The sequence below is a fragment of the Dendropsophus ebraccatus genome, chromosome 15 (assembly GCF_027789765.1).
Source record: "Dendropsophus ebraccatus isolate aDenEbr1 chromosome 15, aDenEbr1.pat, whole genome shotgun sequence".
In the NCBI taxonomy this organism is placed as follows: domain Eukaryota; kingdom Metazoa; phylum Chordata; class Amphibia; order Anura; family Hylidae; genus Dendropsophus; species Dendropsophus ebraccatus.
The window spans coordinates 21,095,065-21,110,983 of record NC_091468.1 but is presented as its reverse complement, the minus strand read 5'-3'; the positions used below and the strand labels follow the sequence as shown (position 1 = coordinate 21,110,983).

The 15,919-nt window shown below is 49.6% G+C and overlaps 1 protein-coding gene across 1 annotated transcript in view; it reads right to left on the bottom strand.

The window, feature by feature from the left end:
* Positions 1 to 15,467, bottom strand: part of DISP1 (dispatched RND transporter family member 1) — a 115,403-nt gene extending 99,936 nt beyond the window's left edge. The window contains exon 1 of the mRNA XM_069955408.1: positions 15,363 to 15,467. The gene's annotated coding sequence lies outside the window, so the exon portion shown is untranslated. The remainder of the gene's footprint in view (positions 1 to 15,362) is intronic.
* Positions 15,468 to 15,919: the final 452 nt, after the last annotated feature.

Sequence of the window (15,919 nt, the reverse complement as noted above, 5' to 3'; positions counted from 1 at the left end):
AACCGGGTATAAGGCAGACTTGGATAAAGCAGAGTGATGGATGATGCTGCAATAGGCTGTGATGGTAGCGTACTGAATGATGGGAGTAGTAGTAATACTGAGGATAAGATGCTGGGCGGAATGGAGCTGAGATGAATACTTGCTGTTTCTGATGATGAGAGATGATGGGAGTAATAACTGAAGACAGCACCCAGATCTTGTGGTTAGGATGAGAATCTTGAGAACTTGAGAATAGACCACAGCCAGGAACACTTCTGGTAAGTGCAGCAGCAGGTACTGCAAGGTTGCGGCCTTGTTACACAGGAGCAGCAGCAACACACACCCTGTCCCCCTGAAGGTGGAAGACAGGACTGAGGTAGGACAGGAAGTCACATGGTATTCCCAGCCAAAGCTCGATGGCCATTGGGGTTACCATGGAAGCAGGGGACAGTCAGTGACACCAAGCCATTGCATCATCGCACCATTAGGACATATTGGACCAAATATACATGAGAAGTACCATACTTGAACACTGGGGGGGGGGGGGGGGGGGGGCGACATAATACCATTAGGCACTGATAACTTAATATGCATGAGAAATAAATGAAATAACAGACCTGAATACTGAGAGGGGTGACACAATACACACAGTTTGCAGTGGACCATAGTTTTCCAGAAAAGAGGCAATAAAATATTGACTGACTCAGATATAAAGATACACTTTTAAGGAAAATAACAAGAGGAAAAGTCTGTTCTGGGACACTGCATAATCACAGCAGATTGTATTATTTATGCATCTATGTATAGTATTTTTTATTTAGCCATTATCATTGAAATGTTATTTGGCCAACACATGTCAGGATTTATACACCATACTATATAGAATTTATAATTACATACTGTATAGTATGGCTATTTGTACACCAGGGGTACTCAACAACTTTTAGTGAAGGTCCACTTACCGGGGTCTATAGGTGAAGGTCCGAGCTGAACATCATTAGTAAACGTGTTGCGCTCCCCCAGTAGTATATAGCCCCCCAAATGCTCCCCCAGTAGAATATAGTCTCCCTGTTCACTCCCCCAGTAGTATATAGCCCCCTTGTGCGCTCCCCCAGTAGTATATAGACCCCTGTTTTGTGCTCCCCAGTAGTGTATAGCCCCTGCTGTGTGCTCCCCCAGTAGTATATAGCCCCCTCTTTGTGCTTCCCAGTAGCATATAGCCCCCCTGTTTGCTCCCCCAGTAGTATATAGACCCCTGCTTTGTGCTCCCCAGTAGTATATAGCCCCCCTGTGTGCTCCCCCAGTAGTATATAGACCCCTGCTTTTTGCTCCCCAGTAGTATATAGCCCCCCTGTGCACTCCCCCAGTAGTATATAGCCCCCCTGTGTGTTCCCCAAGTAGTATATAGACCCCCTGTGCCCTCCCCTAGTAGTATATAGTTGCCCTGCACTCCCCCAGTAGTATATAGCACCCCTGCTGTGTTCTACCACAGTTATATAGCCCCCCTGGACTCCCCCTCCCATATAGCATAAAACATAAAAAACCAAACACTGATACTCACCTGGGTCAAGCGTCTCCTCTTCTCTTCCCCTCTTGTGGCTGCACTGCAGCGGTCACAAGAGGCCACTCTTCCCTTGTCCTGGCGTTGGCGCTCCAGTGATGTTACTCGAGTGCCAAAACCAGACACAGGACAGAGCGGCCTTTTGTTACCGCTGAGGCCACAAGAATGACTGACAGGGAGGGAGCCAATGGCTCCCTCTCTGTCAGTGCTGCTCCTGCACGGTAACTATGAGTGCTCGGTACAAGCGCTCATAGTTACTGTGCAGAGGGGGGCCGAGCAGCTCAGTATACAGGTATAATGAGCTGCAGCATGGGTCTGGAGAGCTGGCCTCCGCGGTTGGACCGCAGGCCGCCAGTTGAGGACCCCTGCTGTACACCATGTAGGGGGCATCAGTAGAAGGCACTGGATAAGGTACCATCCAAGGTATGGCCAGTCTTGGCATTGAGTGTTACGGCCTCATTCTACCCAGCTGACAAAAAAACAATCCATAAAGCACCTGATGAATTGTACTTGGCACCAGGGCCGTCTTACCCATTGGGCATGGTAGGCGGCTGCCCGGGGGCCCTTGCGTCCTAGGGGGCCCCTGCCCGCTGTGACATACCCGTATTTTTCGCTTTATAAGACGCACTTTTTTTCCTCCAAAAGTGGGAGGAAAAACTAAGTGCGTCCTATAAAGCGAAGACGGCTCCCAAGCAGTGCCGAGCACCGCAAGGAAGCCGCCCCGCCCACCACCTCTATTGCCGCTCACTATGCATATGCATAGTGAGCAGCCCTGAGCGACCCCCGCCGCTCGCCCAGCCCGCCCCTTCTATCGCCGCTCAGCTCAGCAGATCAGAAGCCTAGGAAAGTGCAATGAGCAGCACTTTCCTGGGCTTGTGATCGGCTCAGCTAGGCGGCGAAAGAAGGGGCGGGCTGGGCGGGCGGTCCCGGAACTCACCTGTCCGCCGGCCCCAGCAGCTGATGTCTCCCTGCAGCGTGCTCCCGTCATCCTCCGGGCACAGGCAGTAGGCTACAGAGACGCTGCCTGTGTCCCGGATGTGTCGTGCAGCCTCTATAATTCATGATAGAGGCTGCAGGACACTTCCGGCACAGGCAGTCTCTCTGTACCCCGCTGCCTGTGCCCAGAGGATGACGGGAGTGCTCTCTGCCGGGAGACATCAGCTGCTAGGGCCGGCGGACGGGTGAGTAACTGGTTTGTCGTTTCTCTGTTTGGCAGGGGGGATTGGCTACTATGGGGGGCACTGGCTACTATGGGGGGCACTGGCTACTATGGGGGCACTGGCTACTATGGGGGGCACTGGCTACTAAGGGGGCACCGGCTACTATGGGGGCACTGGCTACTATGGGGGGCACTGGCTACTATGGGGGGCATTGGCTACTATGGGGGCACTGGCTACTATTGGGGGCACTGGCTACTATGGGGGGAACTATATGGGGGGATTGGCTACTATGTGGGGCACTATATGGGGGCATTGGCTACTATGTGGGGCACTATATGCAAAGATGGGGGGGGGGGTTTGATGGCGGCAGCCGCGGGGGGGGGGGGGGGGCAATTCGCACCTCTGCCCAGGGGCCCATAATGCTTTTCAGTGTAGCTTTACACGTACCGTATTGCTGCGTTTTTAACGCTGCGTTTTTATCGCTGGGTTTTCACATAAGCGTTTTGATTTTCACATGATTTTCATGTGAAAATCAAAACTCGCATGTAAAAACCGCAGCGTTAAAACCGCAGCAATACGGTACGTGTGAAGCTACCCTGAGACGGCCCTGCTTGGCACTTCTGCCCTGTGAGCTCGGATGAATGACTGCTTCAGGACTGAGCTGTTTCTCCTATTTGCTTTTCACAAATCTAAGATCTGACCTCTCTCTCAGGTCTTCGTCTCACAACTGTGAATTGCAGTCCAAATACTGTCCACAATTGCAGACCATATTGTACCCGTATTAGTGTATCGGCCAATACACATGACCATGGATTTCAACAGTCTGTGCAGCAGCTCGAAGGCCAGAAAAATAGAACCTACCAAAAGTATAAACTGCAAAAAAAAAAGAAAAGAAAGGACCTGCACCACTATGGTCTGGATTGTGGTTAAGACTTCATAAAACTTTTATTGTCCTCATGACTAGGGGTAGGGCAAATTACGGGGGTTACATAAAATGATAACTTTAAAGCACATCCCCGCCATTATCTTACTTTACCCCTCCCCATAATACACCTCCCCTTTACCTTAAAAGAAGACATGACACCTGCTAACGTTGGAATAATGGCCACAGCAGCCTTTTATTGAACAATAAATAACATGTCAAATATAAACCCAAACTATTTAAACCCCGATAACTCCCACCCAACCTAATAACATACCCATCAGGGAGGTCATGGATGGCCCAGCAGCAGTATGACTATTGGTCCCCCCGTCGCACCGCGCCGACTCAGGGCTGGCAAATATGCCCCAATACTGCTTCCCAGAGAACAATTATTCCTCCGCCTAAGCGGTAAGCACCACCAACCATGCCCCATCTCCCTGCAACCTAAAGGAGAGGGGATTGCCACCTTCATGATCTCACCTCCAACACCTCCTCACACAGTGCCATCCACGACCACCCCTCCGCCACCACGAGCGAGCTCGACCCCTTGAACTCGCGAGTCCCGCCACACACCGACCGCCTTCTCCAGCCCATCCTGAATGTCAGAAGACCACAGATCCGTCCCCACCCCATTAAGGTGCACCCCATCACTATCCATAAACCCCTTATTAGGGACCTCCAACTCCCGGTGCCGAACCACAATGCCACCGTTGCGAGCCACAAAGCGAGACACCTCGCGGTTAACTCGCCCACGCGCCCGATTCAACTTGTCCACAGAGCGCGCGTGCTTCCACACGAACCTTGCCACTATCTCAGACCATACCACAATCACGCCGGGGAACAACGACCACAGACGCAACAGATCGCACTTAATGTCCCTGATCAGATCCCTAGAAGATCTGACTCCGAGGTAGTTGCCCCCGACGTGAAGAGCCAGAATGTCGGGCGGCCTATCCAACCTGGAATAGTAGTGGACTTCTGGCAGAACTCCACTCCACAGCATGCCACCAATTCCCATCCAATGAACCTGGACCACTGCCCGTGGGAAACCCAGCTGCCTTCCCTCTGCCCGGATGTCAGCACGGCATGCCCCCCTCCGAACAAACGAATGGCCGAGAATCCACACCAAGCATGCTGGGCCTACAATAAAACACAAAACAACAACAGCATGAAAAAACAACACCCCGTCAAGCAGCACGCCCCCCCCCCCCCTTCCATTTTTTAAAGCAAATCTAACCTAACATAGGACCTAAACCTAGCGGACTCCCACCGACCAATCTGGCGCACCACAGATTCCCCCAACCCCCAGCGAACCGCCTCTGTCGCCGCCCCAATCCGAAAGGAATGGGAAGCGAACTCCCGTGCCGGAAGGCCCAGTCTCGCCAGGCACTTCCGGAACACAGACACAAACTGAAAGCGCGAGAGCGCTCTCCCATCCCTATGAATCAAGAAGGAGCCCCCAGCACCCCTTGGCCGAACCGCACTAAACCACCGCACACACTCCACCAGGCACGCCACAGAACCGGGAACCGCGTACAACAACACCCTCCTACCCCTGCCCGCCTGGTCCGTCTTAGAGCGCCGCAACCAACAGGACACATATCCCTGCCCCAGCACCACATCCGCCAGCTGCATCCCGCCCTGGGCCCCACACGACGAGCTGACCAACTCCCCGATCCGGAACGCCCCAAAGAACGCAAGTGAAAAAGCCACACTAAACAACAGGCGTTCATAAACATCAAAACAAACTCCTTCCAGGTCCCCCACCAGACGTCCCAAAACATCAAAGGACACCGGCCGTCTCCCGTCCCTAGACACCCGCGACCGTCGATACCCCCTCACCGCCTGCCGAACTACAAATTCTTTGGTCCAATCACGCACTCCAAGCAACTTAAACCAATACGCCAACCCTGACAATTTCCGAACCATCCCCGCACCCGACACCCCGGCCCCAAACAAATCACCAATAAAACACAATAACAGAGGAACGAGCTCACCATGTACACCATCTACCCCCCACTGCCCACAGAAACTCAGCCACTCCTGCCACGCCACCGAATGACTCCGCCACGTGCTCCCCGATACGGCCTGCTGCATCAAACCAAACGCTGTCCGGATACCACTTCCCACAAACAGCTCGGAACGGGCTTCCCCTGTTGCTCCGCCTCCAGGGCCAACAAACGGAACCGATCGAACTGTAAACGAGAAAGTGCATCAGCTATAGAATTAGCAGTCCCTGGCAGATGACACGCCAGCACCCACGCATTCAGTTCCAACCCTCGCAACACCAGGCGCCGCAGCAGTCGAACCACCGGCGGGGAAGATGCCGTCAGACTGTTGACAGCCTGCACCACCGCCAAGTTGTCGCAACAAAAGCGAACCCGCTTGTTCCGAAACCTGTCACCCCATACTTCAAGCGCAGCCACTATTGGGAACAATTCTAACAGGGCCAGGTTATGGACCCACCCCGTCTCCCGCCAACTGTCCGGCCACTCTCCAGCAAACCATTCACCACTCAAGTATGCTCCGAACCCAACCGACCCAGACGCATCAGTGAACAGTTCCATATCCACATTCCCAATCCACTCCTCCATCCACACAGACCGGCCATTAAAACTCACCAAGAACTGCGCCCACACCTGCAAATCCGCCCTGTGGTCCGCCGTCAACCGTATCCTATGCATCGGCGAACGCACCCCAGCCGTGGCCTGCGCTAGTCGGCGGCAAAAAATGCGCCCCATCGGCATAATACGGCAAGCAAAGTTCAGCTTGCCCAGCAGCGATTGCAACTGCCGCAAACGAACCTTGCGCAATTCCAAGAAACAACCCACCAACCCCCGCAGCTCCACCAGTTTGTCAACAGGAAGTCGGCACTCCATTGCCACCGAATCGATCTCGATACCCAAAAAACGGATGACCGTAGCCGGGCCCTCCGTCTTTTCTGGTGCCAATGGGATGCCGAACTTGCGGGCTACCTGCTCAACCGTATGCAACAGAAGAGAGCAACAAGTGGACTGCGCCGGACCAATGCACAGGAAGTCATCCAGGTAATGCAACACCGACTGCAACCCCGACTCCCTGCGCACGACCCATTCCACAAAGGTGCTAAATGTCTCGAAATATGAACAAGAGATTGAGCACCCCATAGGAAGGCAGCAGTCCACATAGTACGCCCCCTCCCACACACACCCCAGCAAATGGAAACATTCCGGATGCACCGGCAAGAGCCGAAATGCGGCCTCAATGTCGGTTTTGGCCATTAGAGCCCCCGGCCCGCACCGCTGCACCCAGTCCACCGCCTTGTCAAACGACACGTATGAAACCGAGCAAACGTCTTGCTCGATCCCATCGTTCACGGACAACCCTGCCGGATAGGACAAATGGTGAATTAACCGAAATTTATTAGGTTCCTTCTTGGGTACCAAACCTAAAGGAGAAACCCGTAGGTGGGGCCACGGCGGGTCCGCAAACGGACCCGCCATCCGCCCCAGGGCCACCTCCTTGCCCAATTTTTCGCCCACCACATCCGGACGCAACCGTGCGGACTTCAGGTTTGGTGGGCGAAAAATCGGAGCCTCCGTCAAAAAGGGGATCCGAAATCCCCACTGGAATCCGGCCAACAATAACTCCGCCGCCGCCCGATCAGGGTACTCATTTAGATACGGACGCATCGCCTCTAGGCTCACTGGCGTCCGACCCTTTACCGCTAGCCTCTCCGGTACGTCCCTTCTGCTTCTTGAAGCATCGCAATTGAGGGTGGTTCCCCCCGCAAGTTCCACACTCATGCTTGAACTTGCACGAGGAACCAAAACGACAGTGTCCCTCGTTATATTGCCAGCAACACCCTGGCCTCTGGCTGGCCGAGGCTCCGGTAGATGACGCCGAACCCCCGACCCCAGACCGAAACGGCTGCGACGGAGCGCGCGCTGCTGTCATGAGCCGCATCCACAAGGCTATATCCTTATGATCCCACCTCAGGGATGGGTGAACCGCCTTGCGCTGCCTGAACTGCTCGTCATACCGCAGCCATGCCGTGCCACCGTAAACCCGATATGCTTCGCCTATCGAGTCAAGGTAGCAAAACAGGGCCGAGCAGCATTGAGGAGCCTTTTCCCCCACCACGCTAGCCAAAATGGCGAAAGCCTGAAGCCAGTTAGCAAAAGTCCGCGGAATCAGCCGATACCGCCGCTTCTCCTCCTCCTCCTTTTTGCTGTCATCAGGCTTTCCCTTATCTAAATTAAATTTTTCGAGGGGCAGCAGGGAAAATATTTCCACGTACTCACCCCGCCAGATCTTCTCCCGTACCTCCTGCTTGAGGTGGGCCCCCAGGGGCCCTTCAAAGCAGACGTACACCTCCCCGCGCGCCGCGTCATCCAACCTCACCGAGACCTCAGAAGCCGCCGCCCCCCCCCCCCCCCGCGGCCGCTGCTCCGACTGCTTGCGCTCCCCCAGACACCCCCACTGACGCCGGCACCAACGCGCCACTCGCCGATCCGACCGCCGGAGCTGACGCAGGCGCAGCACTACCCCCCACCCACGCAGTTACCGGAGACCCCACACCCCCCCGGGCGGCCGCACCTTGCAACAACATCTCACGCATACCTGCCAAAAACTGCGCAACCACCTCACCCATACCAGCAAACGGACCCCCACCACTAACAGACCCCTGAACCCCGGCCCCACTCGCACCCACACCACTCACACCATACGACACAGGCAAAACAGACATGGACCGTAACTCACCAGGCTGACTCGGGACGGACGCCGGAACAGCCGCGACAGAGGATGCTGCACGCCTCGGTGACTCGCTGATGACTTCGCCGTCTTCCACGGCCTCGCTGTCGGCCTCTGGCGATGAAGCCCACTGGTCCTCACTGGTAACCCCGGCGCAACAAGTTAGGGCTGCCGCTGAACTGGGAGACGGCCGCTGGAGAAGCACTGCGGCAGGCCCCCTGCCGCCTGGACCGCCTGACCTCCGCCCGCACATCTGCTGACCTTGCTGGCAGGGGCGCCCCCCCCTGGGTACCCCCTCAGGCCGGCGCCGGGCCCGGGCGCTCGACTTCGCCCCACACTTCTTCTGGGGCCTGTAGGAGGACTCGCTCCGTCCTCTGACTGCCCCCTGCACGAGCCGGTGGGAGGGGCCAGCCGCAACAGCTCCTGAGGCAGAAGCCGGCACCGAGGAGGCAGAGGCTGCTGCACGTGCCTCTCTCCCGGCACCGGAACCCCTCCGCGCTCCGGGATTCCTCCCAGCAGCCCTGCCGGACTGGCGAGGAGAGGACCGGTCAGCAGGGGCTGGAGGGTCCTGGACAGGGCTCCCTACGAGGCGGGAGCGGCGGGGCAATTCGGGGCTCAGCCGCTCCGGCGCTCGCCGGCGGCGTACGGGGGGGGTGCGCACCCTGGGAGCTTGCCGCCCCCCCCGCTCCCCCAAGTACCTGTAAAAACTGCTCCTGCAGCCAGTCCGCCCCATGGCGCGCCGCGGCCTCCTTCAGGGAGGCAGAGAAAGCCTCTCGGTCCATCCTGCAGCAGGGGCAGCACGTCGCTTCAGGTCCGGGACACGAGGAGCTGGTAAGTGGGAAACCCCTCCCCTCCTCTTTATACCTCAGCTCTGCTCCCTTGCCCCCCTATTGGCCTCTACTAGCATCCCCACTCCCCTTGCTCCATCCCCCTTTCCCACTGCCTGACCATGCGCTGCCCTCATGCTCCCCTAAGTCCTAACCTTGTTAACCCCCTACTGCCCACCCCTTCATGTCCGGGCTGCAGCTATACTGCGCCCGCTTACGCCCTCCCTTTATGGTGATTGTGGACGCCCCATGGACCGTAAATCCAAAATCTAAAAAGTGGGGATCAGTTTATGTCCTTTTTTTTTTTATTAGTTATCTCCAGTGTTGTGCTAAAGCCATTTTACATTGGACAGTTATTGACCATACGGCCCAATGATTGTCCTGTGTGACAGGCCTGGCGATTAGCAAATACTCATTGGCAGATCACATCTATAATCACCACTTAAAATCAATGTATATTTGCAGCTCATCTCCCTGTGTAAATAGCGGATGTGCTGCTAACAATAATAGATTGCAATGTCCACTCTAGCGGCCGTTTACTCCTGACAATTTCCCAGTGTAAACAGTCATTTCATCAAGCGCCAATTGACTTATGAATAGTCAATCCGCACTCCTATCACCCAATTGTTTACCTGTCTAAATGTGCCCTTTAGTTTTGGCCCTTTCTACTGCTAATGTTTTACAAGGAAGATAACATGACCGTATAGACTCTTGTGCCTATGGACAATAGGTGTGACTAAACAGGAAAAAATCCACAACTTAGCTTACAATGACTTAACTGCGACGGACAGTCTTTCTGCTGACACGGACTCATTTCCCAACACTTTTTGTATGTGTGGGCTCTTTTATAATGCATATAATGCATGGAACATGTCCACTATAAGAATATGAGATATCAGTAACTCTTCAATGGAACACTGCACTGGAATGGCCCGACTAACCCAGAAACTGGTGGACAGGAGACATGGAAATTTTACTGTTTTTAAACTTGATAATCCTGGCTTAAAGGATAAGTCTGATGAAAATCTTTATTAAAGTATTGTATTTTCCTTTCAAAAGTTATACAACTCACCAATATATACTTATTACGGGAAATGCTTATAAAGTGCTTTTTTCCCTGCATTTACTACTGCATCAAGGCTTCACTTCCTGGATAAAATGGTGATGTCACTTCCTGGATAAAATGGTGATGTCACTTCCTGGATAAAATGGTGATGTCACGACCTGACTCCCAGAGCTGTGCGGGCTGTGGCTGCTGGGGAGGATGATGGCAGGGGGATGCTCAGTGTCCCTCCAGTGCCCTGTGTCTCTCAGTGTCCCCCTGCCATCATTCTCTCCAGCAGACTCAGCCTGCACAGCTCTGGGAGTCGGGGCGTGACATCACCATGTTATCCAGGAAGTGACATCACCATTTTATCCAGGAAGTGAAGCCTTGATGCAGTAGTAATTGCAGGGAAAAAAACACTTTGGGGGAGATTTATCAAACATGGTGTAAAGTGAAACTGGCTCAGTTGCCCCTAGCAACCAATCAGACTCCACTTTTCATTCATCACAGACTCTTTAGAAAATGAAAAGTGGAATCTGATTGGTTGCTAGGAGCAACTGAGCCAGTTTCACTTTACACCATGTTTGATACATCTCCCCCAAAGTGTTTTTTTCCCTGCAGTTACTACTGCATCAAGGCTTCACTTCCTGGATAACCTGGTGATGTCACTTCCTGGATAACCTGGTGATGTCACTTCCTGGATAACATGGTGATGTCACTTCCTGGATAACATGGTGATGTCACGACCTGACTCCCAGAGCTGTGCGCACTGGAGGCACACTGAGCATCCCCCTGACATCATCCTCTCCAGCAGCCACAGCCCGCACAGCTCTGGGAGTCGGGTCGTGACATCACCATGTTATCCAGGAAGTGAAGCCGTAGCTGCAGTAGTAACTGCAGGAAAAAAACACTTTGGGGGAGATTTATCAAACATGGTGCAAAGTGAAACTGGCTCAGTTGCTCCTAGCAACCAATCAGATTCCACCTTTCATTTTCTAAAGAGTTTGTGAGGAATAAAAAGTGAAATCTGGTTGCTAGGGGCAGCTGAGCCAGTCTCACTTTACACCATGTTTGATACATCTCCCCCATAGCCTTTTGTCTTTTTGCTGTGTTCAGACAATGTTCTTTTCTGCAGGGAAAGCATAGCATTGAATTTAATGCAATGCCGCCTGCTATGTTCCAACATAGTTATTTTAAAGGGGTTATCCAGCGCTACAAAAACATGGCCACTTTCCCCCCCTACTGTTGTCTCCAGTTTGGGTGGGGTTTTGAAACTCGGTTCCATTGAAGTAAATGGAGCTTAATTGCAAACCGCACCTGAACTGGAGACAACAGTAGGGGAAAAAGTTGCCATGTTTTTGTAGCGCTGGATAACCCCTTTAACACCTTTTTCAAACAACGTCCGGAAACAATAGCTGTTCGCACAATGTAAAGTATATCCGGCGGCGGGCACACCCAACATTGCCTGCAATTTAATTGTAAAAAAAATTATGTCCCTGTAGCCGATACGCGCCGAACGCCGCCCGACAGCCATCAGTATAGCAACGTTGTTATGCAACAGACGGTGTTATATGATGCGTGAACATAGCCTTAATCTGTCTTTTTTCACAGTGAGTAATTACACATAGAACCATAGAAGAGTTTCAGCAGAAAAAGCCCACCTGCTCCATCTAATCTGCCCTTTTATTATTTCCTTTCTTATTATCTTAGGATAGATATATGTTTATCCCAGGTCGGTTTACATTCAGTTATTGTAGATTTACCAACCACATCTGCTGGAAGTTTGTTCCAAGCATCTACTACTCTTTTAGTAAAGTAATATTTTCCCTGTAATATTTGGTGCTATTTATTCTACATTTTGTGAAAAATAGCTTGTTTTTCTCTCAGCAACTTGTCTTGCATAAAAACAAAGGCCTGGATTTTTTAAAAAGTGTAAAATATCCACTGGTGTAAACTTCCCACAGCAACCAATCACAGCTCATCTTTCATTTTACCAGAGCTGAAAGCTGAGCTGTGATTGGTTGCTGTGGGCAGTTTACACCAGTGGATATTTTACACTTTTAGATAAATCTCCCCCAGAGTGTCATAAATCAACCTCAATATAAAAACTAAAGCAATATGAAGAGCAGCAAAAAAAACATAAAAAAATCTATAGGTTCCTAAGGGGTTAATTCAGTGTTTATTCATTGATGTCGTTTTGAGATACATAAATTATTGTACATTGTATTGGGGTTAGGTTAATGTAAAAGTAACACATACGCCTAAAAAAAACATCAGCTGCAGGGCGTTACCAACCTGCTCATAGATAAAACATGGATAAACAATAAAACCTAAAGTCTTGGGAAGAGATGTATCATCTAGAATTAAAGTCAGGCAACATTTTTTATTAAAGTATTGTATTGCCCCCCCAAAAGTTATACAAATCGCCAATATACACTTATTGCACATGTAAGGGGAGATTTATCAAACATGGTGTAAAGTGAAACTGGCTCAGTTGCCCCTAGCAACCAATCAGATTCCACCTTTCATTCCTCGCAGGCTCTTTGGAAAATGAAAAGTGGAATCTGATTGGTTACTAGGGGCAACTGAGCCAGTTTCACTTTACACCATGTTTGATAAATCTCCCTCCTAATGCTTATAATTAATAATATTGTATTTTTCAAGGAAGGCATCGAGACCCCCTGTTCAGTAAGCAGCAGCGATCACAATATCATGCGGCAGAGAGTTCCATTGAATCATGGCTGTCTGTGCTGGTGGTGAACCCTTCGTTTTTCTAGACGTAGAGGATGCTCCCTTCCCATGGTTACATAACTAGGTATAAAAAGATCACTAGAAAGATCTCTGTACTGTCCATTCATATATTTGTCTGCTGTGATGAGATCGCTATGAGGCTGCGAATAAATGTCTCCCTGAATATTCATTTGACGGCCACAGCAAACAATGGCCGTTGTTCTATGCAATATGTGAACAATGGCCGTTGTTTGCTTTAGCTTTCTTAGGGAATTGTTGAAATGGAAAATGTCTGTTATTTTAACAAACAAAAGACAATGAGGGAGATTTATCAAACATGGTGTAAAGTGAAATTGGCTCAGTTGTCCCTAGCAACCAATCAGATTCCACTTTTAATTCCTCACAGACTGAAAAATGAAAGGTGGAATCTGATTGGTTGCTAGGGGCAACTGAGCCAGTTTCACTTTCCACCATGTTTGATAAATCTCCCCCTAGATTTCTAAAGACAACATAATCCAGGGGCTTATTCTAGTTGCCATATGAGGCATTGGGAAGGGATATTTCCCCTAGTATGGGACAATTGGCACCTGCTTAAAGGGGTTATCCAGCGCTACAAAAATATGGACACTTTCCCCCTACTATTGTCTCCAGTTTGGGTGGGCTTTTGAAACTCAGTTCCATTGAAGTAAATGGAGCTTAATTACAAACCACAACAGTAGAGGGAAAGTAGCCATGTTTTTGTAGCGCTGGATAACCCCTTTAACAAGCGTTTTTGCCTTTCTCTGGATCACCAAAGCTTTGATGGGCCTTTGACTTTTTCAACCTTATAATTATAGAGTACAGAATGCTATGATCTGTTCTTCTGCCTCGGCCGGGTCTCAGCATCGCACTGATGCTGATCCCGGCTCGGTAATACATTGCTCTGGTCCGCTGCAGCCCAGAGCAATGTTTTACTGATCTCAATGATCTCTATGAGAGATCAATGCTGTGTATATAGAAGTCCCCCAGAGGAAAAGTAAAAATATTTTTTTATTAATAATAAAAGTCCAAATCATCCCCCTTTCCCATTTTAAAAATATAAATAAACAAACATATTTGATATTGCCGCATGCATAATCGCCCAAACTATTAAATTATCACATTCCCGATCTCGCACAGTAAATGGCTTAAGCGCAAAAAAAGTTATAAAGTACAAAACTGTGCATTTTTGTTCACATAAAATCTAGAAAAAATGTAATAAAAAGGGATCAAAAAGTCGCATATACACAATCAAGGTACCAATAGAAAGCAGAGACCATGGCACAAAAAAATGACACCTCACAGAGCCCCATAGACCAAAAAAAAAGCATTATAAGGATGGGAATAGAGCAATTTAAAACACATATAGTTTTTTTTTTAAAAAGGTTAAATTTTTTTTTAAAAAGCTGACAAATAAAATAAAAGTAATACAAGTTACATATCATTGTATTTGTACTAATGTGAGGAACATAGATAACATGTCAGTTTTACCGTGGGGCGAACGGTGTAAACATAAAAATCCTTGAAATTAAAACAAATTCCTTTTTTTTTCTTAATTTGACAGCGCAAATGATTTTTTTCCGGTTTCGCAGCATATTTTATGGAAAAATAAAGTCTGTTATTGCAAAGTACAAAGTGTCACAAAAAATAAGGGGTTTTATGGGTCTCTAGGTGAAAAAATGCAAGCGCAGTGTACAGAGGTGGCAGCAGAGCACTGTGTCAGACTGGAAAGAATTCACCACTTCCTGTTGGACATACAGCAGCTGATAAGTACTGGAAGACTGGAGATTTTTTAATAGAAGTAAACTAAAAATCTCTGGCTTTTGCTGGGCACAGTTGATTTAAAAGAAAAAATTGGGGGGGAACAACCCCTTTAAATGATGGCAAGCAGGGATCTTGAAAACCACAAGAAGCTGGTGCAGAAAGTATAATAAAAATTCATCTAATTTTTTTTTTTACACAATGAATAAGCCTATTCATGAAATGTTATTACCTCTTATAAGTGTCACTTAGCAAACTCCAGAGAGTAATCTTAAGCTAGGAGAAATTTTTGTCCACATTTTTTACAAAATTGTGCAATAATATCGTTGATAAAATAATAGAAGAAAAAGCATTTACAACCAGCCATAATATTATTAATATCATACGTTTATACTATTTACCAAATTTTCCAAAGAGTAAACTTTTTGGAAAAATATCTTAGTGGTTACAGAATGAAGGTTAGATCAGTATTGGCAGGTTACTGTGACAGTGATTCCTTTATATATGAGCTGTACTCATGTAGCCAGTATTACGTAACATCCTCTTAGCCTTAAGGAATCTTAAGCAGTTTGCCCCCTATAATCATCACTCCTCCCCCGCAATGTTTTGGATGGTCTCTACTCACCTAATGCCAGGGACTGCAGGGCAGACATGTTATTCTGTTTTAACCACAGCACAACCACAACCACAGCAGACGTATCAGTACTTGTGAGTACATGCTGTTCCAGATACTAACTCATGCCCTTTTCTTGCGTAAAAGTTGGTGGAATGACAGACTTCCAGTCCCCTCCCCGGCCAACCTCCTTCCTCCCCCCTCTCAGCATGGGCACTGTGTACTAGTGACCTGCAGGATGTTAGTAAGCTTTGCACTCATGTCACACACTCACACGTGAGTTCACTTCATTCTCGGGTTGGTTTGTCATTTCGAGTTTGGATTGTACTCACCTTGAAGTAGGCTGGGAAGGAATGGCGTCTGTGTAGTGCTGCACCATCTCCCTGGGGTTAGATGGAATTACGTGCAGTACAAGAGCTTAGAGTGAAACCGCATATATTAACTAAAAGGAAGAAGACGGAGAAGGGTTGGGCACTCGCTCCGAGACTAGTAAATAACCTGTCGCAGAAGTTGTACTGGGCACTTTTTTTGTCACTTGTATGTAGTGAGAGATTTTAGTTTTTCATCCT